Source organism: Panthera uncia, assembly GCF_023721935.1.
Source record: "Panthera uncia isolate 11264 chromosome A1 unlocalized genomic scaffold, Puncia_PCG_1.0 HiC_scaffold_17, whole genome shotgun sequence".
Classification (NCBI taxonomy): domain Eukaryota; kingdom Metazoa; phylum Chordata; class Mammalia; order Carnivora; family Felidae; genus Panthera; species Panthera uncia.
In genome coordinates, this window is record NW_026057577.1 from 86,099,423 (window position 1) to 86,125,874 (window position 26,452).

A 26,452-nucleotide genomic window follows, 5' to 3' on the forward strand; every position below is an offset into this window, starting at 1 on the left:
TTTACTTTCTCTTTTTTTCTTTTGGGCAGAAGGTTTATGCAGAGCTAGAATAAACAATCCTAAAATCTGTGTGGAACCACAGAAGACCCCAAACAGCCAAAGCAATCTTGAAAAAGAAAAGCAAAGCTGAAAGCATCACAATTCCGGACTTCAAGTTATATTACAAAGCTCTAGTGATCCAGACAGTATGGTAATGGCACAAAAACGGATAGATCAATAGAACAGAAGAGAAAACCCAGAAATTGACCCACAACTATATGGTCAATTAATCTTTAATAAAGCAGGAGAGAATACCAATGGAAAAAAAAGACAGTCTCTTTAGCAAATGGTGATGGGAAAACTATACAGCAACATGCAAAAGAATGAAACTGGACCACTTTCTTACACCATACAGAAAAATAAGTTCAAAATGTATGAAAGACTTAAATGTGAGACAGGAAACCATTAAAATCCTAGAAGAGAACACAGGCACTAACTTCTTTGACCTCGGCCTGAACAACTTCTTTCTAGATAGGTCTCCTGAGGCAAGAGAAACAAGGGCAAAAATAAACTATTGGAACTACATCAAAATAAAAAAAAAATTGTGCATAGCAAAGGAAACAATTAAAAATAAAAGGTAACTTTAATGTAAGGCCTTTTTTTAAATATAGTTTCAAGTTTTTATTTAAATTCCAATTAGTTAACATACAGTGTAATATTAGTTTCAGATGTAGGATTTAATGTCATCACTTACATACAACACCCAGTGCTCATCACAAGTGTCCTCCTTAATACCCATCACCCATTTAACCCATCCTCCCACCACCTCCCTTCCAGCAGCCCTCAGTTTGTTCTCTATAGTTAAGAGTCTGTTTTATGGTTTGCCCTCTCCCTTTTTCCCCCACTATGTTCGTTTATTTGGTTTCTTAAATTCCACATATGAGTGAAATCATATGGTATTTGTTTTTCTCTGACTTACTTCACTTAGCATAATAATCTCTAGCTCCATCCATGTTGTTGCAAATGGCAAGATTTCATTCTTTATGGTTGAGTAATATTCCACTATATATACTCTATCCTCTTTATCCATTCATCTGTTGATGGACATTTGGGCTCATGGATTTGAAGAACAGATATTGTTAAAATGTCTATACTACCCAACATCTACACATTTAACACAATTACTATCAAAATACCAACAGCATTTTTCACAGAAGCCAGGACAAAAAATCCTAAAATTTGTATGGAACCACAAAAGACCCCAAATAACCAAAGTGATCTTGAAAAAGAAAAGCAATGCTGGAAGCATCACAATTCCAGACTTCAAACTATGTTACAAAGCTCTAGTGTTCAAGATAGTATGGTGCCAGCACAAAAACAGACACACAGATCAATAGAAAGCCCAGAAATGGACCCACAACTATATGTTCAACTAATCTTTGACAAAACAGGAAAGAATATCTAATGGAAAAAAGATAGCCCCTACAGCAAAAGGTGTTGGGAAAACTGGACAGCAACATGCAAAAGAATAAAACTGGACCACTCTTACACCATACAGAAAAGTAAATTTGAAATGGATGAAAGGCCTAAATGTGACACAGAAAACCATTAAAATCCTAGAGGAAAGCATAGACAGTAACCTCTTTCACATCGGCCTTAGCAACTTCTTTCTAGATATGTCTCCAGAGGCAAGGGAAACAGAAGGAAAAATGAACTATTTGGACTTCATCAAGATAAAAGTCTTCTGCACAACGAAGGAAACAATCGACAAAACTAAAAGGCAACCTTTGGAATGGAAGAAGATATTTGTAAATGACCTATCTGATGAAGGGTTAGTATCCAAATATATAAAGAATTTATCAAACTCAACACCCAAAAAACACATAATCCAGTTTTAAAATGGGCAGAAGACATCAATTTTTTCAAAGAAAACATCCAGATGGCTAACAGACATATGAAAAGATGCTCAAAATTACTCATCATCAGGGAAATACAAATCAAAACTACAATGATATCACTTCACACCTGTCAGAATGGCTAAAATTAATACCACAGGAAACAATAGATGATGGTGGGGATGTGGAGAAAGGGCAAATCTCTTACACCATTGGTGGGAATGCGAACTGGTGCAGCCACTCTGGAAAACAGTGTGGAGTTTCCTCAAAAAGCTAAAAATAGAACTACCCTACAATCCAGCAATTGCACTACTAGGGATTTACCCAAAGGATACAAAAATACTGATTGGAAGGGACACATGCACCCTGATGTTTATAGCAGCATTATCAACAATAGCCAATCATATTAAATCCTAGGTGATATGAATAACACCACCATGAAATACAGTTTTTCATTTTACACACAATGCATTCATTCCTCAGGAGACAGTAAAAGATAGTCCCCTGAAAACTTCTCCGTTGTCATGTAGAATTGGTCATTTCCTCCAGCTCTATTCTCATTCTTTCCAGTAAAGTTCCTTGTGAAGAAGGCATATGGAGTTGCCCCAGTACTGTCCCTGCCAGAGCTCATTTTTTAAGGGGTTGACAATTGTTCAGAGAGCACTGTATTTCCTCTTTGCTCTCCTGCCCAATGAGAAAATCAATTCCCATTGATCCCATCTCCACAAAGAATAGCCCAACTTCTTCCAAAATTATTTCTGCTTCTCCTTCCAATCATATGTCCTTCCGAGTTTTATAGTCAACCCACTGGGAAGCCAAAATCAAACCCAACCAACTGAGAAACATAAAAGTTCTTGTAACGAAGAATAAGAAAATGCTAATCTCTGCACTATTATTCCAAATACTTTTCTAAAACACAATTTAGCTAATAAACTTTAATTCTCCTATGGCAGTGGCTATTTGTGTTTTGTTTGTTAATGTTTTTATTTATTTTTGAGACAGAGACAGAGCATGAGCAGGGGAGGGGCAGAGAGAGAGAGAGAGAGAAGGAGACACAGAATCTGAAGAAGGCTCCAGGCTCTGACCTTCAGCACAGAGCCCGACGTGGGGCTCGACCTCACAGACCATGAGATCATGACCTGAGCTGAAGTTGGCCGCTTAAATGACTGAGCCACCCAGGCACCCCTGGCAGTGGCTATTTGTAATCAGAAGCACATTCTATAGTTTTAATGTTCTCAACAAGCGTAACTTTGACATTTTAAAAGGTATAAATTCAAAGAAATAATATAAAACTATGGAAATCCCTGTTTTTTTAATTCTTCTTCCATAATATTTCATAGTTGACTATACACAGTAGCTACTTTAGAATGTTTTCCTGGGGCATCTGGATGGCTCAGTCAGTTGACTGTCACAGTCTCACAGTGAGGTCACAGTCTCACAGTGTATGGGTTTGAGCCCCGCGTCGGCCTCTGTGCTGATGCCTCAGAGCCTGGCACCTGCTTTGGATCCTGTGTCTCCCTCTCTCTCTGCCTCTCCCCCACTTTGGTTCTCTCTCTCTCTGTCTCTCTCTCTCTCTCTTTCTCTCTCTCTCAAAAATAAATACATAAATAAAATGCTTTCTTAAAATTAATTAAAGCATTGTCTTTGGAGATCCAAAATGCCAAACTTGCTAGAGAAAAACTTCTTTAATTCAGATCTCATTAATTCAGATTGCTCTTTCAATTAAGAACTAAATTGTCTACCTTAGTTCTACTAATAAGAAATGTGACATGACAATTACATAATGTAATCGTAACAGATATGAATTGAGTGTTGATTGGCAGTGCCAGGAATTACACTGTTTTATAGTATCTTATTAAATCTTTATAATGAATGTAAGTAATTAATCTGTTCTTTACAGGTGCAAAAACTAAATTTCAAAGAGAAACTAGCAAGGTGGTATCTATAGTTGTTAGAACCTAGCTACAAATACCAGGCTCTTATTCAACACACTATACCTTTCTCCTTCTAAGAGGTAATCACTTCTTGTAAGAGTGCATTAATTTGGTAATTTTTTTTATACATACCTTCAAGTAAAGCATCTTAGCAAGCAATATTTTGACAGCATATTTTATTTATCATGTACATCTATAAGTAATTAAATACATTTCTTTCTTGAGTTTTTTTAAATAGATCTTGTCATGAGTTGCTGAGACTTTCCTAGACCCCTCTACTAAATTTACTACCAGTTAGTGTGTTTACACTCTGCATTCCATACCCATGACCCTCATTCTCATTACTCATAATTTCTAATTCAATATTTGCTGCCATTTCAGTTTTCAAGAGTCCTATTAAATTCTTTGAATATCAAAGTTACATTTGTTGGAAAACACATTTGTTAGTCTCAGATTTTAATAATGAAGATAAATTGCTGTAGAGAGAGGTAGGAAACTAATCTTTCCTACAAATCCAGAAATATTGAATTTCCCACAAAAGCCTTATTCTAATAATCTCATCTTTCCTGTAATGCTATTTCCCTAGTGGGAAGATCAGGTCAATGTGTTCCACAATTTTTGGACAACTTTGTATTTTGGATCAGAAATGTATGGCAGTGAACAGCTGTGGAGAAAATAGAATGCAGTGTGCTGAATAAACACAGGCCAATTCACACTGAAATTAACTCTCACTGTTTTAGCACAACAACCATACAAACTATATGCTTCTAGTCTTTGTTGTAACTCAATCCTGCCTATATAGGCTACATTAGAGATGCCCTGATGGTATTTGCTTCTATGCCAACAATCAGTTGGCTAGAATCTCTCCTAGATATTTCAATTTCATCAACTTCAAAGACCATTTTTCTTCTGTGCCCAGTACAGACAAAAACAAGAGTCCTTCCCAGACAGCTGTGCCTAAGGGCCATGCAAAAGTGAGTGGTAGTCCAAGGCATGTATTTATGGAAAAAATTCCTAAATACTAGAACAAATCCAATACTTCTCTCTCCTGCCCCGTCCATCTGTCACCTTTCCCAAGTATGGAACAGCTCACTGTAAGTGGACGATATGTTCCCAGCTGCGGCTGACTCATATCATGACTATGAATCCAAATCAGCATCTTCCCAGTGTGGGAAAAATCTGAACTTAATCAATTCCCCATGTAGAAGGCACTTCCAATTTGTCTCATCCTCTCTGGAGAACAAGAAAGTCACCTAACTTGGAAGATTTGGTGACCTAAACTCATCCAACCAAGATGTGAAATAAAGGACAAAGATTGTTGGTGAATTTCTTACTAGAATGTTCAAAGAAAAAGAAAACCAAACAGAACAACAATGAAACCATGGAATCTAGTCAAGAAAACTGAAGTCATGGTAAAGTATAAAAATGAATAAATGGAAAAACAAAATCCTAAAAACCCTTTCTCCTCTCAGCCAGCAATTTTCCATAGCAACCTATTCCAATCACAAATCAAAGTGTTGCTGAAAGACCAGAGCTATTGAAAGCATTTTCATCATCCAGCACAAATGTTTTTATGTTAAATGTGCTATCAAACACCCCTGGACTGTTTCACTCTTATGTGGATCCTGAGAAACATAACAGAAACCCATGGGGGAGGGGAAGGAAAAAAAAAAAAAAAAGAGGTTAGAGTGGGAGAGAGCCAAAGCATAAGAGACTGTTAAAAACTGAGAACAAACTGAGGGTTGATGGGGGGTGGGAGGGAGGGGAGGGTGGGTGATGGGTATTGAGGAGGGCACCTTTTGGGATGAGCACTGGGTGTTGTATGGAAACCAATTTGACAGTAAATTTCATATATTAAAAAAAAAACAAAAAACAAAAAAAAAACACCCCTGGACTGACTATGTGGGCCACACCATTGAATGAGATAAGGTAATTGCAACTGCATATCGGGTCAAAAGCTGCAGCTCAATGCAAAGGCATTCAAAATTAAAACCCCTAGAAATTTTTTCAATCATAAAATATTTGAGACATACAAAAAGTCTAGGATATAATATAATGAGCACTCATTTACGCATATGTTTATCCTCCATGAGCTTAAGAAATAAAACATTAAATCTCAGTTTAAGTCTCCAAAGTGTCCCACCCTGGCAGCACTACCTTTTTCTCCACATAGCTTATCATTATCCTAAATTTCGTGTTTGTCTTTCTCAAAAATGTCTTTGTATTTTTACTACATGTGTCTCAAAACAATATAATTGTTTTCTATATTTAAAACTTTACATTGTATAATTATGTCTGCATCCTTCCTATATAAACATTATGTGAGATTTATCCATGATGATATAGGGTTCTTGTTTATTCTGTTATAGCATTTCATTGAACATATATGTAACAATTCATTTGTCCATTTCTCTAGTGATGGAATTAAGGTTGTTTCTATTGTTTTCTATTATCAACAGTGCCATTTTGAAAATTTTTGTACATTTACCTTTGTGTATATTATTGTTTCTTTAGTGCAGGATCAGAAACCATGCCTGTGGGCCAAATCTGGCCTGCCATCTGTTTTTGTCAATAAAGTTTTATTGGAATACAACCATGCTTCGTTGTTTATACATTGTCTATAGGTGCCTTCACACTATAGTGGTGGAGTTGAGTAGTTGTGACAGAATCTGAGTTTCTGTCAGATGGTTTGCAAATCTGAAAATATTTATCATCTTGTCTTTTACAGAAAAACTTTGCCCACCTCCACGTTAGGATATAAATTTAGCAGTGACATGTTTGAGTCAAAGGCTACACGAGTATTCAGTTTTACCAAATGTTGCTAAATGTTCCCCAAAGTTATGTACCAATTTAAACTCTCCTCAATAATATAAAAGCATCCCATCTTTACTGCTTCTCATCCTCAGCAGTACTTGAAATCTCAAAAATTTCCAAATTATGTCCATTTATTTTGTGGTTCCATTTCAAATATCCTGGAGTTGTTAGAATGGTTCACATCTATATTTGTGTATAACACATTTCATAGTAATAATTGAAATGATAGAGCAATGACATAATTCCATCCCAAGGTCAGGCTGAGGCATAAAAGTGCCAAAGGACACCTTCCATTTGGTTCCAAAGAGTTCCTCTTCCCCAAACCCTACATCCCCTTCTCTTTCATGACACCTCTACCCGAATCACACTATCTCTAAAGACCTGGATCTGGTCTGGATCATGTATACCACGTTCTTCTATAGTTCCTAATTTACTATCTGCTGAAATAATTTCCTACTCTTTCTCTTCACAGACATATTGTACTGCTAATCATAGTCCCAAAGGTTTCTCTTGAGTGGAGAGAAGAAAGGAAAGAAGCCCTACTGTTTTCAGTATGAGACGCCTGGTCTCCACATTGCACAACCTAAGGGCAGCCTGCCAGCTAGGCAGAAGCAAGAATATGGCGGGGGGGGAAAAAAAAGGAAAGATTCATCTGTGCCTCTGTCTGCTCCAAGGGTGATACTCCTTGTCTAGGCACCTCTGGGATTATCTGATTTTGTTCATGTTCTTTGATGGAAAAATATTACCTTTTTATTTTTTATCTTCCCAGGGCCCCTGATATTGTTCTGGAACACAAGAGTTGATTTAAGAGTATAGATTTTATTTCATTTAAAATTAGTTGGCTACGGTAAAGCAAAAACTCTTCCTTGTGGATATTTCTCTAATTTGCATGGGTAAATGAGACAAGGAAGTAGCATGGGATGATTATTGGAACAAACCCAGAGCACCGAAATCCCAAATCATGCCTCAGTTTGATAGTAAAGGCTATTGATATAAGTGATTTTAAGGAGGGGAAAGGGCAAGTGCAAGAGAAAAGGGAAAAGTCATTTGAGGAAGAAGAGAGGAAATCATGATGAAGGAAGAGAAAAGCAGCATGAAGAAAGGTTGAAAAAGAGGGTCATTTAATAAAAGATATGATAAATGATTAGCCCAATTCCAGCCACAGTAAACTACAAGTTGGGCTGTCATAATACAGGTACATGTGTTGATACTTAGAGGATAGGAAGCAGGGACTTCCTACCCTGGGGGTGACTAATTCAGGGCAGTGTAACTCAAAACCTTGTCAAGTATGAACTTCCCAGAAAGGCAAGGCAGAAGTTGCTGGTGTGCTGTGAGGCCACTCTGTGGCAGACATAGCCATGGCCATGATATGCCTTGGGACTAACTCAATGTTTTTCCTTTTGAACACTCTATGATTGGGTACAGAATCATCTGAGGCCATTAGTTTTGTTCCCAAAGATTTTGTCCTTCATTACTGGCAACCTCCACCATTACTATCTTTTTTTCAATCAGACTAGTTGTCTTATAAAAATTTGTGGTTTTTAAGCTTTATCTGAGCATGCATTCATTCTCCAGGCAACATGTGTCCCACAAATATTTATTGAGGGTCAACTCAATAAACGAATTACTGAGAATATAATTTTTTTTTAGAGAGAGAGAGAGAGGGAGAGCAAGCATGCTCCAGCAGGGGAGAGGGGTAGAGGGAGAGGGAGGGAGGGAAAGAGGGAAGAAGAGGGAGGGAGGGAAACAGAGAGAAAGAGAGAGAGAGAGAGAGAGAGAGAGAGAGAGAGAGAGAGAGAGAATCTTAAGCAGTCTCCATGCTCAGTGCAGAGACCCAGATGCAGAGACCCAGAGACCCATGGGGTCAAGCCCATGACCTTGGAGTCATGACCTAAGCTGAAATTAAGAGTCAGACACTCAACTGACTGAGCCACCCAGGCACCCCTAGAATACAAAATTTTAAAGAGACAGAGTCTCTGCCCTCAAAACCCTTACAGACATTTAAGTCACATAACGGATAGAAGAAGGACATGAACCAAGTGTCTAGAGCAGAAAATTGGAGGCAATGAACTCTTCCTGGGGGAGTTAAGGAATAGTTTTCACTAGATTTGAGCTGAATTTTGAAGAATGGTCAAGAGGAAGAAGGACAGTCTAGGTAGATGGACCAACATATGCAATGCACAACAATGTGGGAACACATGACATGTTTAGGGGAAATATTTTGAAATAATCACTCCTAAGGGATGTGAAGTCTCAGCCTCATGTCCTTGAAGTCTAAGCACAAGTACCTGTGGAAATGTCAGCAAGTTGAGAATGGATAAGGGACAGAGAGCGAGGTATGAGCCAGCTAAGGAACTGTGACATTATTCTCTAGAGCCCTGCACATCTCACTAACTTGAATTTAATTAAAGTGAATTGACATCTAACTTTCAGCTAAGCACATGATTTAGTCTCTCATGACAGTTTTTGGCCAAAGTGAAAAAAAAATATGGGTTCTTTGATGGCACATTTGATGTATCAATGAAAATGATGATCATCTTGAGATATTGGAAGTACTGTCAGGTAGAAGAGAGATTTCACATTTTATGCCCAGATCCAGATGAAGGCCTAGAACCAATAAATGAAAGTTACAGGAAGGCAGACTATTGCTCTGGGTCAGAAAAAAAGAAAAATAAAGGTCTATGCCGTATTTAATTCATTACTAACAAATCTATTAATGCAAAACAATTATGTTAATGGGAAAAGGAACTGTTTCATTATGCAAGTGTTCTTTGGCAAAAGTTTTTAGTTTTATCATAGCTTGGTAGTGATACATTTTGGTTTGGTTTTTTTTCTCACCTCACAAATCTTTAAAGAATGACATTTTTTAAGAACCCCAAATAATGCATTTTAGCATTATTTAAATGACTTGCTCTAATAAATGACAATTTTTGTATACTTCAAAGCAGTGTTAGAGTGGAGAATAACATTTTCTTCTTAGCTCACAAATATATATTCAAGAGTTAAGAGGAGAAACACAATCAAAAGATAAAGAAAGGTTGAGAACAGGAATGCAAAGCAAGAAATAATCAATATGCAAAATGGAAAGTAACAAGTTCCACACATGTTACAATAAGGACAGGGAGGCCGTAAGCAATTAATGCTTCCTGTGTTTGCACAGAGCTAGAAGCTGGGAAGCTGGTTCCCCATATTGTCTGGGGCCTTGCCCTCAGACCATGCTGTGCCCATCTCCTGCTAGGAACAGAGAGAGGGCAAGAATAAGATGTACAATACCTTTTTGAAAAATACATTTTGATGGATATTGGTGACCATTAAGACTGAGTAAGTGCAAAATGTTGCAGATGACAAAGACTAACCTACTGTCCAAAGCAGATTAGAATTCTTTTAAGAAAAAGAGAGTATGTATATTAGTCTGCTAATGCTGTCATAACAAAATACTTCTAAGTGTCTTGAAAAACAGAAACCTATTTTTTCACAATTCTGAAGGCTAGAAGTCTAAGACCAAGTTGTCGACAGGATTGGTTTCTTGCCTTTTTCTTTGGCTTGCAGATGGCTACCTTCTCACTATATCCTCACATTGACTTTCCTATGTGTTTATACATCCCTGGTGTCGCTCCCTCTTTTTATAAAGACACAACTCCTATTGGATTAGGACCCCACTCTTATGGCCTTAATTAACTTTAATTACCTCCTTAAACATCCTTTCTCCAAATACAATCATATTGGGGGTTCCCATTTCAACATATGGATTTTTTTGGGACATAATTCAGTCCATAACAATATTTAACACCCAAGACGTCAGGCCCAAACAAAAGACAGTAATACCTGCATTACTGTTCCAAAGATTTAACTCTAGCCTCTACTTTGCATGCCTTGTGGCATCTTGCTGACCTCTGAAACCCTACTTTTGCCGTTTAAGAATTGTCAAAAATAACTATTTCTTGACTTTATACTTAGACTCGGCTTTTCAACTCTTGCCTGCAGAACTCTGAATTCTATTCAAGGACCTTCTATCAACTGGTTTCTAACACAAAGACTTCATCCCCTTAACTCTTTCTTGTTTGTGCCCAAGTAGGAGCCTTTCCTACAAAGTGACTTGAGCATGGTTGTCTTCCTCCCCAACCCCATCCATATGTATTTCTCCTCAGGCTTCTGAGCAGACCTTACCTGCCAGTCCAGCTTCTCAATGGAGCTTAAAATATCTGCCAGCAAGTGTTCCTCTACCTACCAAACTGCAAGGTTTGAGTCAGAGACTTGTGCCTTGTTCATATTCAATTACTGAGGCCTACCATAGTGCTTAGACAAGTAGCAATTTTCTGAAAAATGGTTTTTGAATAAATGATAAAGAACAAATCAATTTTCCAATGAAAATACATGAGGAAGAAGGCTAGATATTTGACAGTGAGTCTGGGATTTTTGTTTGTTCTAGAAAGGAGAATACATGTCCACATGCACTGATACTCTTAACAACCAGACCTGCACTTTGCCTGGCTGACACATAAAAGGAAAAGGGAAGAATAAGTAAAGGGTTGTAGTAAGAGTTATACTACCGGTGTTTCATTCCTTCGCTCAACCAGCATTTATTGAGCACCAGCTACAATCTAGGAACTACACCGCCCGTACAGATTCAAAGAGGAATCCAGTTCTTGTACTTCTTGAGGTCATGATTTGTATGGCCAACAGATATAAATAAACAGAATTATAATACAGAATTTTATTTATATGCCACCTCATTCTACAAAAATAAATGAGAAAGTTTACAAAAGCTCATTAAATGCTGAAGTACAAAATTAAAAGTTGAGAGTCAGAGAAAAGGAAAATCTCACATAAATGCAGCTCAGTCAGGACTCTGTAGCTGTAGGTGCTAGAAGTGAGCAAAAAATTGTACCCAAACTACATAGTGGCTAAAAAAACATTCAGTTTTAAGATTTGTGGTAAGAAACATAACTCATCCTTATGAGTTATGAGTTATGTATGACCTGTAAGAAATTTCTTTCTGTGTTTGTATGATGGAAACACTGTGGAGATTTCTAAGCCAACAGGACATAGTAAGTACATACCTGAAATCCTCACTTGCACTCAAGTAAACTAGAAATACTAAATAAAATATATTAAACTACACTTATATTTATGTACATAGCGTGGATGAAAGGAATACTGAGAAATACCCAGATGCCAGAAATGTAGTCATTTTGAGCTGAAGTCTGGCAACTGATGGTAAAGAGGCAGATCCTGGGAGTGAACAGAGCCAAGAGTGTGTATGTTAACACCAACCTGAGGATAAGAGTCAGAATTACCTGTCTTACCCCTGTGGTGAAAAACTGGTTGGTCTTCAAGCAAGAGAACAGGACTTGATAAGCAAATCATCTATTCAAGCCATGTGATTCCAGAATCTTGGATATGTGTCACATGATTGCAGAGGCCTAGTTAACACTACCAAAAAGTCCAGAGTCAAACACAAACTTAAGAGCTTGCTCAGGGATATTTAAAGCCCCTAAGGAAAGCTAAAAAGGGAAATCTCCACAATCCAGGGTATCTGCAAGTGAGCTCTAAGAGAAGATAATGCCCTAGGAAAATGAGCTCACAGAGAAGAATGGTAAAACATATGAGAATGTCTGCATCAAGATAATTAGCAACAGACATAACTCACAGCAAAGAAATAAGAGAATGAGTAAGGGATGCTTAAATGAGTACATTTAAAGTCTTCCAAGATATAAAGAAATCTTTTTTTGTGAAACAGAAAGTTATAAAATGGTAAACTGATATTAAAAAACTCAATAGACAAGGCACCTAGGGGGCTCAGTCCATCAAACACCCGACTTTTGATTTTGGCTCAGGTCACAATCTTATGGTTTGTGAGATTGAACCCTGAGTGGGGCTCTGCACTGAGTGTGGAGCCTGCTTCAGATTCTCTCTTTCTCCCTCTCCACCTCCCCCACTCATGCATGCAAGAGCACTCTCTCTCTCCCTCACTCTCAATATAAAAATGAAATTTTTTAAAAAGCTCAATAGAAGAAATATTAAAAGCAATTGAAAATAGAATATGAAGAGAAACCTAAGGACTTTTTTTTTCAGAATGAAACAGAAAAAAATAATTGAATAGGAAAAAAATTTGATTTCATTAAGAGAAATGAAAGGAAGTATGAGAAGGTGCGAAACACTTCTAAGAGGCATTCCAGATAAAGAATAAAATCGAGTCTCTCCTCAATATTTACAAAGATAATAGTTGGGAATTTTCCAGAAGTGAAGAAAGATTTGAGTCTTCATTTTTAAAACGCCAATTAAATACACTGGTGTGCAATGTAGTGATATTGCAGAATATCAGATTTAGAAAGAAATTTTCCATTTCCCAGAGAGGAAAAAAAGAAATTGCATCCACTGAATAACAGTGGGGGGTGGGCAGGGGAAGCACACAAATTAAATATACCAGTAATGAAAAGGGGTAATGTTATAGGTAATTTTGATTTGACAAAATAATACAGGTGTATTAGAAAATTTAATGTCACCAAATATTAAAATTTGATAAAATGGAAAATCTTCTAGGAAATGTCGAACTACCAGTATTGAACAATCAGTAATTTAAAAAACCTCAACCGGTCAATATTTACTAAAGAAATCCAACATTAGTATATCCTTTCCCCCAAAGCCAGAACCATATAACTTTATTAAACTTAAAAGCACAGATAATTCCTATCTTATATAAATTCTTCAAGAAAATAACAAGAGAAAAAAAATGCTGATTTTTATGACGTTAGTATATTTATGCCAAATCAAGACAGTTCAAGAAAATAAGAAAAGAATCTCATCGTGAACATAAATGCAACAATTATAAAAAAGTATTAGCTAAGCAAGTCTAACTTTGTATCTAAATATATGTAGCTTTATATAACAAAATACAACATGACCAAATAGACTTGTAAGAATAGTTCATCATTAGAAAATGTAGGGGAAAATAGAGATTTAAAAACTCACAAGAAAAGCATAAAGGACAAGATATATACATTTGGCCATATCAAATGATCATAAAATGATCATTGCAATGGATTTTTGTAAGACACGATAAAAATGCAACAATACTTATTCAAGGTTCAAAGAAAGAAAAAAGCCCTGGTAAGTAGGGATAGAAGAAAACTTCCATAAGAAGAGCTTTAAAACAAACAGCAAACATCTTATGTAGAGACAAACTTTAGAAGCATTCTTTTTTTTTTTAATCTTTAAAAAATTTTTACTATTTTTGAGAGAGAGCGAGAGAGCGTGCGTGAGTGAGCAGGGGAGGGGCAGAGAGAGAGGGAGACACAGAATCCGAAGCAGGTTCCAGGCTCTGAGCTGTCAGCACAGAGCCGGACGCAGCTCTTGAGTCTACAAGTCATGAGATTGTGACCTGAGCCAAAGTCAGATGCTTAACTGACTGAGCCACCCAGGTACCCCTAGAAGCATTCTCATGAAATTAAGAATAAGAGATAATTTTCATTATGTAGTAAAATTTATGTGCAGAATTGAGAAAACATCTTGTCTCAAGCAATAGTAATATGATATACTCTATTTTGCTAAGTTTTATATATAGTCTTATAAATTGTTCAGAATTAAAATATTGGACAAATTCTAATGCTATCATTTTTCTCATTTACATATATAAAGCTAATTTTCCTCATCTATAAGAATTTAAATAGCTATCCTATCCAATGCAAAAGAAAGCAAATAAGATCTAAAGATTAGAAAAGAAAAAATAAAACTATCATTTATAGATGATATAATTTACTACATAAAAAAATCCAAGAAAAACAAAACATAATGATATAAAGTGAAGAAGCTAATTCAGCAAAGCTGCTGGATTCAAAGTGATATTCCAACACTAATATTTATTTTTACATTTTATAACTCATTAGAAGTTAATGGGGGAAAAATCCCATCCAAAATACTAACAAAAAGAAGTTACTCGGTTTTCCTGGGTCTCTCTCATGTATGCAGGAAGTGTACATGTCATTAAACTTTTGTTCATTTTTCTGTTTAAAAAAAGTAACAAAAACTCAAAAGTATGCAATTAAAACTGCCTAAAATACACAAGAGATTTTTAAGCTTAAAAAATGCAGTTATTATACTGAAAGCGTCAAGGAGAATTAAGTTATTAGAAAAAACAAACCATGTTCATAGATAAGATTCAACTTTTAAAAAAAAGTTCTTTCTCTCCTTAAATTTATAAATTAAATTTAATGTAATTCCAATCAAAATCCCTACAGGAATTTGTATATTGATTACAACATTTGCTTTGGAAAGCTAGATGAACACAAGATTGAGTGAAGTTTTCATAAAGCTAAATTTGTTGGGGCTCCTGGGTGGCTCAGCTGGTTAAGTGCCCAACTCTTCATTTCTGCTCAGGTCGCAATCTCATGGGTACCTGGGATCAAGTCCCATGTTGAGGTCTGAATGTATAGTGTGAGCCTACTTGGGATTCTCTTCCTTTCTCTCTGCCCCTTCCCTGCACTCTCTCTCACTCTCTTTCTCACTCTCTCTCTCTCTCAAAATAAACATTTTAAAAAATCCTAAATTTGTTGATACTAATATTGAAGATTATCCTTACAACCTTTTTAGTACAAAAAGTTCATTCTGTTATAAATTATGACTTCTCTTAATGTTAATGGTGGCTATGGGTTTTTAAATATTTACACCTAGCAAAATCAAGTCAGCAAACCTTTGTGCATCCCCAATTTTTGTTTTTCTGAAATTTCACTCACTGCTGACATCCCAAAATCTGAGAATCTACTCTGTACCTCAGCTGTTCCAAGCAGATCACAGCTACAGACTGAACTTTTCACACTCTTAAGTACTTAACTAATCACTCATTCATTTTAACACATTCAATAGATGAATGCTGGAGTTGGGGGGAGGGTTGGTTTGAGGCATTGAAGTCAGTTAGTTTGACTTAATTCCACAGTAAGACCTTTAAAAAATGTGTGCCATTGTTCCCAAGGGCATGGCAATAGATGTCGATCAATTATCATAAATCCATCATCACCATGAAAAACAACCCAGGGGATGGGTCAAAAACCTCATCTTTGAGAATGATAGCACCTGAGTACAGTACTAAGTGATCTGACCAGGCAAGAATGCGGAAGATCAGACGAAGATCAGTAAAGGTCTAGAGCCCACTTCAAGTAGCTTACGAAGTGGCTGTGACAAACAGGAATGGAACGAGCTTGAATTCTAAAATGGAATTTACACTTAACTCTGACTCACTCTCATTGTATCTAAATTTAAGTTTATAGTTTAGAAGTAGATGTCTGTGTGATGTTTAAAAGTTTAAATGCTTTTTAAGTTACATAAAAAAAAGTGTCGGGCACCTGGGTGGCTCAGTTATTAAGCATCTGGCGTCAGCTGGGGTCATGACCTCACAGTTTGTGAGTTTACGTCCCACATCTGGTGAGATGGAGCCCTGCTTCTCTCTCTCTCTCTCTCTCTCTCTCTCTCTCTCTCTCTTCCTCTCTCTCTGCCCCTTGTGGAATTCTCTGTCTCTGCCTGTCTCTCATTTGCACCCTCTCTCTCCCAAAAAAAACATTAAAATAAAAAACAAAAAAAGTTGAGCAACCATAGAAGGTGAAAAACTGGTCCTTCAGTTATGTAAAGAATATAAAGTGATTTTTAAAAATCAACTGATAATATCATTGGAGATTATTTTGACTTATTTTTTTACGTTTATTGAGTCCTAACATGTTGACAGTAAGCATTTGTATGGCACAAGTCCTCATATTTTGGGGTCATATTTTAGATTTCTGACCATTGACATGTTGCTGTGAACTTCCAATTATAAACCTTGAGATACTTTGTTTCAATCTTTCTCACTTTGCAGGTGAACAACAGACCCAACAGGGTATGTGCCTGTTCTATAGTCACACAGGTAGTTAGGCCAGAACCAAGGCCACCTGGCTCTCAGCCCAGCGCCGCACTACCTACACCATTTTGCTTCTCATAGATGATCTTTAAAGACGATAGAAATTATTCCCACTCAAGAAGAGTACACTTCATCAGTCAGCAACCAGGGTCCACTGAATCTAAGTTTGAAAAGGACAACAAACGTTAATAATCAGGAACTAACTACTGTATTTTTATCAGTATTTCTACTGATAAAGCAATAAATACTATGTTCCACTTAGAAAAGCTTTTCTAACAGTAGAATGAGATAACATTTGAAATAACATCTGAAGTTTGCCTTACCTGGCAAACCATGCTCAAAATACTCTAAATTTACCTATAACATTTTCTGTTCGCTTAATATAAAGGGTTTATAGGAGATTTTAAGATGACCAATTCTATCATATTTCTACAGTAATAAGTACTTGTTTTATTTACTCTACACTTAGGATTTTCAAGTAGCCCTGTATTTCCTGTATAATTTCTTCTGGTTGCAAATCCTGCATTTCAGGAAGCATCAGGTACTGCTAATTCCCTAATCTCTCCTGATTCTATCAACTAGAAGTCCCAAATTTGAACGCTTTTTAGGGACTAAGCAAAAATATAAACGTGCCAAATGATGATTTAAAGTGGTAAGGGCACCTGAGTGGCTCAGTCAGTTAAGCAGCTGACTCTTGGTTTTGGTTCAGGCCATGATATAGCAGTTCGTGGGATGGAGCCCCATATCAGGCTTGTGCTGACAGCATGGAGCCTGCTTGGGATTCTCTCTCCCTCTCTCTCTCTGCCCCTCCACTGCTCATGCACGTGTGAGCTCTCTCTCTCGCTCAAAGTAAGTAAACTAAAAAAAAAAAAAAAAAAAGTTTTTTTCGTAAATAAAGTGGTGAGGAATTGAACAGGAGAGCTCATGTCTTTGTTTTCATTCTACATGGATTTTGAAAGCATGTAGAATTCTAGCAGGAGTTTGAGTTTCTGTGAGCACTTAGTTAAAATCCTAAGGAAAAAGGGGAGGGAAACTGAGATAGTCCTCTAGAAATGGAAGGCCCTGCTTCTTTAATTTAGGGCTCCTGTCAAGTGTAGAGTCAAATTCTCACTAAGGTGGCACAATTCACACCACATTGTCTCCATAAGGATAAAGCTCAGGTTGTCTCAGTAGCTCAGTGCTTTTATCCCCAAACCATGACTCTTTTGGCCCAGTGTTGACCAATGATTACCAAAACTTGTTTTTAAACCACTTACAGTCCTTTTCCTACACTTTATTTTGCCTGGGAAAACCCCTTCATTCACTGTCTTTACCTAAGAGATTATTCTAAACTTCTATCATTAAAAAAAGAAAAAATGACAATATGTATAAGTAGGTGAGCCAAAGAAAAGTAATCTGTGTAATAAAACTGACGTAGTCAGAACATTTCTGACTTTCTCCAACTGTAAACTCCACTAATCTACAAGAGGAAAAAAAAAATCAGTATCACAGAAATAATGGTCAAGTACTTTTTCCTTTGTTCTTGAATAGATGTTTCCCTAAATACTCAATGAATCTCTCAGAGTGACAACGTCTCAGAGAGACTCTCTGAAGCATAAGCTACAAGCCTGGGACCAAAATAACATTCCACCAAGAACAAGAGATTTTAAAATGGATCAAAACCTAGTTCAGAATGAGAGGGCAATTTGAGAATTGAAGGCAGTCAACTCAAGGAGACTGAACTTCTTCCCTGAGGCCCTGCCTAATGATGTTATTTTGGGGCTTTCAAATAGGCCCTGCTGTTCTTATAGCTGTATTTACTACAGAAGTTTCTATGACACCAGGCTCAAATTCACAAGTTTCACGTGGTTTGTACTCCAGGCCAATAGCCAGTAAGCTTGAAAAAGAGAAGGAAAGGCAGAATGAGGTGCTATCTGATGGGAAAAACAGAAAATGTTCAGAAGTGATTCCATTATCTCAGCTCTTCCATTTACAGAAACAAAAGCTCAGTTTATAATAATGATAATGAAATGCTCAAAGCAAGATTAATTTAAGTAGCAATCTTCATTTACATTTTTTTAAATCCATATCCAGTTCATTTCTAATACACAACACTATTTGTATTGGCTAAGACTTAAAAAAAAAACTATTGAAATATCATCAATGCATACACAAGAGCAAATTAAACAGATGTGCATTTTTTAAGATAACAAAGCAACACTTATGAAACCACCATGCAGGTAAAGAATAATAACACTGCCAGTACCTTGTAAACATCCTACATGCTCCCCCAGATTGCACTAACAACCTTCTCTAAAGGAAAACACTCTCTCAGGGGTAACTGCTCACTTACTTTACTTTATACCCTTACTACTTAGATATATTATGTATTTCCAAACAATGTATTTTTAATTTTGTTCATTTAATGTAATCACACCATTACACATAAACTTTCTTGTCCAACATTTTTCATTCAATATACATTTGTGAGGGGCATCTGGGTGGCTCAGTCAGTTAAGCATCTGACTTCCACTCAGGTCATCATCTCACAGCTTATGAGTTGGTGCCCCATGTCGGGCTCTGTGCTGACAGCTCATTCCGTGTCTCCCTCTCTCTCTGCCCCTTCCCAACTTGTGCTGCTTCTCTCTCTCTCTCTCTCTCTCTCTCTTTCTCTCTCTCCCTCTCTCTCTCAAAAATAAACATTAAAATAAAAAACAAAAAAAAAATCAATACACATTTGTGAGATTTAGCTAGGTTGATGTGCAGAGCTGCAGTTTGCTCATTCTATTGCTGTATCATATTCCACTACGTGAATATATCAGATTTCATTAATCCATTCAACTGCCAATAGACAACTTGAACATGTCTCCAAGAGGCTTACATGTACAAGAGTTTCTTTAGGGTATATACCTAAAGAGAGTAAAATTTCTGTGTTACAGAGTGTGCACATAGTCTACTTAGAATGCTTTCTGAAGGAAAGAAATCGAACTCTAACTTAAAATAGTTTAAACAATAAGAAAAATAAGAACATTTACTATTCTACGTAATAAATCTAGACAGAAGGACAATCCAGTATTGTTTGTTTCAGTAGCTCAACAAGGTCATCAAGGATCTGGGAAATTTCCATTTTCTGCTCTGCCATCCTCAGTGTCTCTCTCATTTTGTTCTCAGGCTAGACCCCTCAGAGTCACAAAACAGCCATAAAAAGCTCCAGACATCATGCCCATTCACAACCACAGCCAAAGGACGAAGAGGTATCTAGGCTAATGTTTCTCTCCTCGGTGTAAGAAAAACTTTCCCTAAAGCCTCCAACAAACTTTCTCTTACCCCACAGGTAACAACTACATCACATACTGTGCCTAAGTCAATCACTGGAAAGGGAAATAAAACTTGTCTTAAGCCAATCAAGATTATCCCCACAGGCTGGAAAGAAGTCACTTCCCTAAGTACCTAGCCACCAGGAGGTGGTTGCATCCTGTGTTTCTTTCCCTTAACTTTTCCTGTCATTAAATACAATGGTGTGTATTTTTTGTGGAAAATGAAATTTTAAACATAGACATAAGAAGAGAGAAAATAAACCCTATCCCATGTACCCACCTTCCAGCTCTGCAATTAACTCATGATCCATCTCCTTTCATCTACATCATTCATTTCCCCATCCCCACCCCTGCATTGTTTTGAAGTAAATCCAGCTGTCATGCTACGCCATTTATAAATATATCAGTAACATATCCTTAAAAGATAAAGATTCCTAAACACTAAAACCGTGATGCAGTTGTCACATCTCAAAAAAACAACAGTCTCTACTTTACTGTCCTGCCCACTCCCCCTTTCAGTGTATTCAATAAACTTCCATCTCCTTTGTTCTTCCTTGGGGAGTTCCTTCACTGCCTGTGCTGCTGGCCTCCACCTGATGAGGTCGCACTACTTTTGGTTAACACCGCATGGGCAGCCTTTGCCTGCCTGGACAGGACTCTCCCCAGATTCTCCAGGAATTTCTCAGGACTCTCCCTTGGTAGACGGACTCCTCCTTGGGGAACTAACTACCTCCTGCGGAGATTACGCCTCAAAGAGGATCCAAAGCCCCAGGGGGAACCCACTGGATAGCTCTTGCCCTAAAGAGTGAGGGATTTCCCCCCTTTGCCCTTCAAAGGTATTCTTCCCTCCTTCTCCTTTCTTTTCAGCCTTCAGCAGTGTAACCCTAGTACTCCTCAGACAACTGAAGGTCTCAGGCCAGGGCAGCTCCCCAGTGTCTGAAGGTCTGAGAGGAACAGGTTGGACTATGCAGGCCTGTGAGGGCAAAGGACCCCTCCCCTCTCCTCTCCTCTTCTCTCCTCTTCCACTCCATCTCCCCAAGGCCTCTGTTCCCAACATACAGCTCAATTGGCAGCAGCCTCTCGTCCAGGGCAAATCTGCACACACTATGGACTTGGTTGGGATCTTTTCCTAATGCTGGCCAACTCTTAGCCGCCTGGCTTCTTTCAAGTCCCACAATTTTTCCTTTGTTCCCATGGATTTAGCTGCCATCTTCATCGACAGGCAAAATATGTTCCTATGCATATGAGTGAATCCAACAATTCCATATACAAATGATGATTTCACAAGGATTCCAGTCCATACCATCAGAGGACCACTCCCCCCCCCCACACACACACCAAATTCCATGCACCTGGCTACCAGGTAATTTCAAATTCCCTACCGGCACTGATAGAATACCATGCTCCAGTCTATAGCTGATGGACAGTGCATCACACCGCCCAAGTTGCCCGCCTGCCGTCCAGCAGGAAGCAGCTCCTAAGATGAGACCTCTGCCCAAATGCCAAAGATTTGTCATTGTTGATCTGTCAGGGGGGAATGTAGAGGCCACTTTTAGTCAACAGACTTGAGCAATGGAAACCTGAGTAGGGTAAAAGGGCCCACAGTGACCACCAGGCTGAATGCAAACAGGCTCATTAGGTGGCCCACTTCAAGAATATCCATAAGCCCTAGCTGACCAATGGGCTACTTACAACCCACCATAGGTACCAAAAAAGGAGTTCCCATACCTCCACATTTCCCCCCTTAACTACAGCCTTCCACCACTGCCTCCTGGTAGTCTCTCCTTTGCTGTCCTGCCCACTTCTCCCTTGCAGTGTTTTCAATAAAATTCTATCTCCTTTAAAACAAAACAAGAACAGCCTCTAACATCAACAAATATCCTGGCAGTATTCAATATCCCCAATTATCTCATGGATGTATGTGTGTGTTTAAAAAGTTTATTTGACTTGAGATCCAAGTAAGTCGCAAACATTACAATTGGTTGATAGATCTCCTAAGTAGAACTAGGTACTCTTGGGGGGGAAAAAATCAGGGTTCCAGAAATGCAGAGGATGGGCAGTTGAGGAAATGGGAGTACAGGTTAGAGTTCCCAGGCTAATAGGTCCCAACCAGGCTGTGGATGATCTCTCCAAAACACCCCCTCACCCCCAGCCCCCATGATAATGGTCAATGGCCACACCTGGAAATGCTGTAGTGGGGAAGTCACGTTATACTCTAGCAAACCTTTGTCCCTCAAAGAGCAAAAAAATATTGAAGATTTACATCTCTTGGGGAAAAAGCATACCACAAAGAAATGAGGATCATTGGAAACTGAGATGTGAAGAGCATGGAATTAATGTTAATTCCACTACAGAAGGAATTTACTTTTAAGAAATCAGCCATGAGCTCTTCACAGAGCTAGAACAAATAATCCTAAAATTTGTATGGAACCAGAAAAGACCCCTAATAGCCAAAGCAATCTTGAAAAAGAAAACCAAAGCAGGAGGCACCACAATCCCAGACTTCAAGCTATACCACAAAGCTGTAATCATCAAGACAGTATGGGACTGGCACAAGAACAGACACTCAGATCAATGGAATAGAGAATCCAGAAATGGATCCACAAATGTATGGGCAACTAATCTTTGACAAAGCAGGAAAGAATATCCAATGGAATAAAGACAGTCTCTTCAGCAAGTGGTGCTGGGAAAACTGGACAGTGACATGCAGAAGAATGAACCTGGACCACTTTCTTACACCATACACAAAAATAAACTCAAAGTGGATGAAAGACCTCAATGTAAGACAGGAAACCATCCAAATCCTCGAGGAGAAAGCAGGCAAAAACCTCTTTAATCTTGGCCACAGCAACTTCTCACTCAACACGTCTCCAGAGGCAAGGGAAACAAAAGCAAAAATGAACTACTGGGACCTCATCAAAATAAAAAGCTTCTGCACAGCGAAGGAAACAATCAACAAAACTAAAAGGCAACCGGCAGAATGGGAGAAGATATTTGCAAATGACATATCAGATTAAGGGGTAGTATCCAAAATCTACAAAGAACTTATCAAACTCAACAGCCAAAAAACAAATAATCCAGTGAATTTGTTTTCCATGGGCAAAGTCCAGGGGCAAAAGACATGAATAGACACTTCTTCAAAGAAGACATCCAGATGGCCAACTGACACATGAAAATATGCTCAACACCACTCATCATCAGGGAAATACAAATCAAAACCACAATTAGATACCACCTTACACCTGTCAGAATGGCTAACATGAACAACTCAGGCAACAACAGATGTTGGCGAGGATGCAGAGAAAGAGGATCTCTTTTGCACTGCTGGTGGGAATGCAAGCTGGTGCAGCCACTCTGGAAAACAGTATGGAGGTTTCTCAAAAAACTAAAAATAGAACTACCCTACGACCCAGCAATTGCACTACTAGGCATTTATCCAAGGGATACAAGTGTGCTGTTTCAAAGGGGCACATGCACCCCCATGTTTATAGCGGCACTATCAACAATAGCCAGTGTATGGAAAGAGCCCCAATGTCCATTGATGGATGAATGGATAAAGAAGAAGTGGTATATATATACAATGGAGTACTACGTGGCAATGAAAAAGAATGAAATCTTGCCATTTGCAACTACATGGATGGAACTGCTTATGCTAAGCAAAATTAGCAAATTAGTCAGAGAAAGACAAATATCATACGACTTCACTCATATGAGGACTTTAAAAGACAAAACAGATAAACATAAGGGAAGGGAAACAAAAATAATATAAAAACAGGGAGGGGGACAAAACAAAAGAGACTCATAAATATGGAGAACAAACTGAGGGTTGCTGGAGGGGTTGTGGGAGGGGGGATGGGCTAAATGGGTAAGGGGCATTAAGGAATCTACTCCTGAAATCATTGCTTCACTATATACTAATTTATTTTAAAAGATAAAAAATAAAGTTAAATTATTTAAAAAAAAAAGAAAAAAAGAAATCAGCCATAAGCAAGAGATTAATACAGATGGTAAAACACCGAAAATTATAATTCCCTGGAAAATGATACCTATTGATTAAAATAAAAAACACACAAAAGATAATGGCTTCAAGTCACCACTTTGTAATCAATTTTGTTTTTAATCTACACTTAGTTTTTTAAATGAGGTTATAAATACTTGAAATGATTGGTATTGAATTCGAAATTGTGATTCTTTTTTTAATGTGGAGTTAAGCTACTAAAAGTGATATAGTACTAATAAGATTGTTTGATGTTCTTCATTAATACTTCTTGTGCTTCTGAAAATGATTTGTAGTCACAAAATAAAATACAGAGATTTCAGAAAATTGGAAAAACATCAAAGCAGAGTAAAAAGGCAAAATTCAAGAAATGAGAGAAGAATAAGCAGAAAATATGGGCTAAAGGAAGGAATTAAACAGAAAACGAGGGCAAGAAAAACCTTCTAACTGCAATAAAGTAAATCCTACTTTAGTTCATAAGACGTTTACTATTTTTACAAAATAATAAAACCGTAAAGCATGTGCGGTCCTTTCTCCATTTTCCAACCTTTTTTTCCTTCTCTTTTGACAGTCAGAGGTAGTAGTTTAATCAGCAGAAAAAAATGTTGACTATCAGCACAGCTTCTCCAGGGGCTGGACATGGCAGGGTGGTTGTGCCAAATGAAGGGTCTAAGGTTGTGCCAAATGAAGGGTCTGAGGCAGGTTGGTTCTCAGCTAGGTTGATTTTGCCCCCGCACCCCAGGGGGCATTTGGCAATATCTGCAGACTTTTTTGTTTGTTACAACTGAGGGGTACAGAGTACTATTGTCTTCTAGTGGGTAGGGGCCAAGGCTGCTGCTAAACATCCTACAAGGCACAGGACAGCCCTCTACCATAATGAATTACCTAACCCCAAATGCCAAGAGGGCCAGGTCGAGAACCCCTGATCTGGTGTCGATAAATGAAGAACAACTCTGAGGCACCAGCCCATAATGCACCATTAACATATACAGAATGACTTCTCTCCTTTGTCCAACAAATTCTACAACTCCTTTCTGTCATTATCTTCACCGCCATCAAAATGCATGCTTTAACATCTCACTTCCAGTTTACTGCAGGCTCCCAGGTGATCTGGCTCACTTGGTTCATGGGCACAGAGCCGACCAGTTGTTTTTCCTGACATTGTAATTAATTCCCTCTCACCTTAAGAACTGCAGTGGCTTCTATTTTGTCTATGATGTCAAAGCTAAAGTCCTCATCCTGACACTAAACTCGTTATCCATCAATGGCTGCTATTTTGTCCCTTTTGTAATCTTACTTTAAATCCCTTTAGCTCCTTTACTCCAGCCAAGACATCAAGAGATCTTTCTCCCTTTTATCTCCTTCACCTGTTTCTACTTGCCTCCTGGTTGACTCTTGCTATTTTGGTAAAGAATAGTCTGAAAAAAACAGATTGTTTTTTAACTGCTTCTACCATGAATAAGTGGGACAATAGCAGAACCTACTACAAAATTCATGAACTGGAAAGAACTTAACTATGCTCTTTCTAGGATATCTTCATAGCATATATATGTCAGGAAATTGTTTTCAACATTAAAGGCCAAAACAATGAAAAAAACATTTTTCAGGCAAAAAATTTCAATTAATCATAATTTTTCCATTTTCCAAAAAGTCTATTTAGTGGAGATTTTATTTCATGAAAATCTTGGTTGGAAGCAAGGAAAATTAGGGAGGTATCGTTCACATCTTTTTAAAAATATGGGTTTTTTAAATCTTAAAGATACTTCAGGGGAATTTTTTTCACATATTGAAACTTACTGGCTCAAAAATAAGATTAAAATAAAATATGAAAATTGAATTTACGTTTACATTTTTCTAATAAGGTATATTGCATAAGAGACTAACTCCCTTATTTCAGATAATGCTAAGTCAGTAACATTTCTAGTACAGAAATTAGAAATGTTTGGCCTGAGTAAAAGGAAATGGGCATGGTTTTAAAATATTTAAGTTCTTATACAGAAAGAGGAATAGATAAACTTTCAAAGTTGCTCATAAAGAGAGAAGCAGAACAAATAGGAGGCAGTAGCTAGGAGTAAGATTGTGGCTCAACATAAACAAGTAGACTTACAACCTCTCTGATTTTGAAAAAGCTTCAGCAATGTCTCAAGAACATCATTTCAGTTAGGAAAATGTGCCCTGACCAAAAACCAATGGCCTTGGCTTCATCCCTCTTTGATATATTAGGCACATGCTAGCCCTATTCTGATATACCCTCAGTTTCTCAGACCTCTGGATGTCAGCTTCTCCAGGCACCTGGGCAGCTGCCGTCCATCTGGATACATTACACTTACATGTAATTATGTTGCTCCTTTGCTCCTTTGCTCCCCTGCAGGAATCCCCTACCGTTTGCAAAACAGTCATCACCCCTTATCATGATTTTCAAGGCCCTTCACAATCTGCTCACTACCATCAACTCACTGTCCCAGACCAGGTGGATAAGTAAAGACTTTGATATAAAATAGATTGGATTTACTTATTGTTTTAATATTTATTTATTTTTGAGAGAGAGAGAGAGAGATAGCAGGGGAGGGGAAGAGAAAGAGGGAGACACAGAATCCAAAGCAGGCTCCAGGCTCTGAGCTGTCAGCACAGAGCCCAATGCAGAGCTTGAA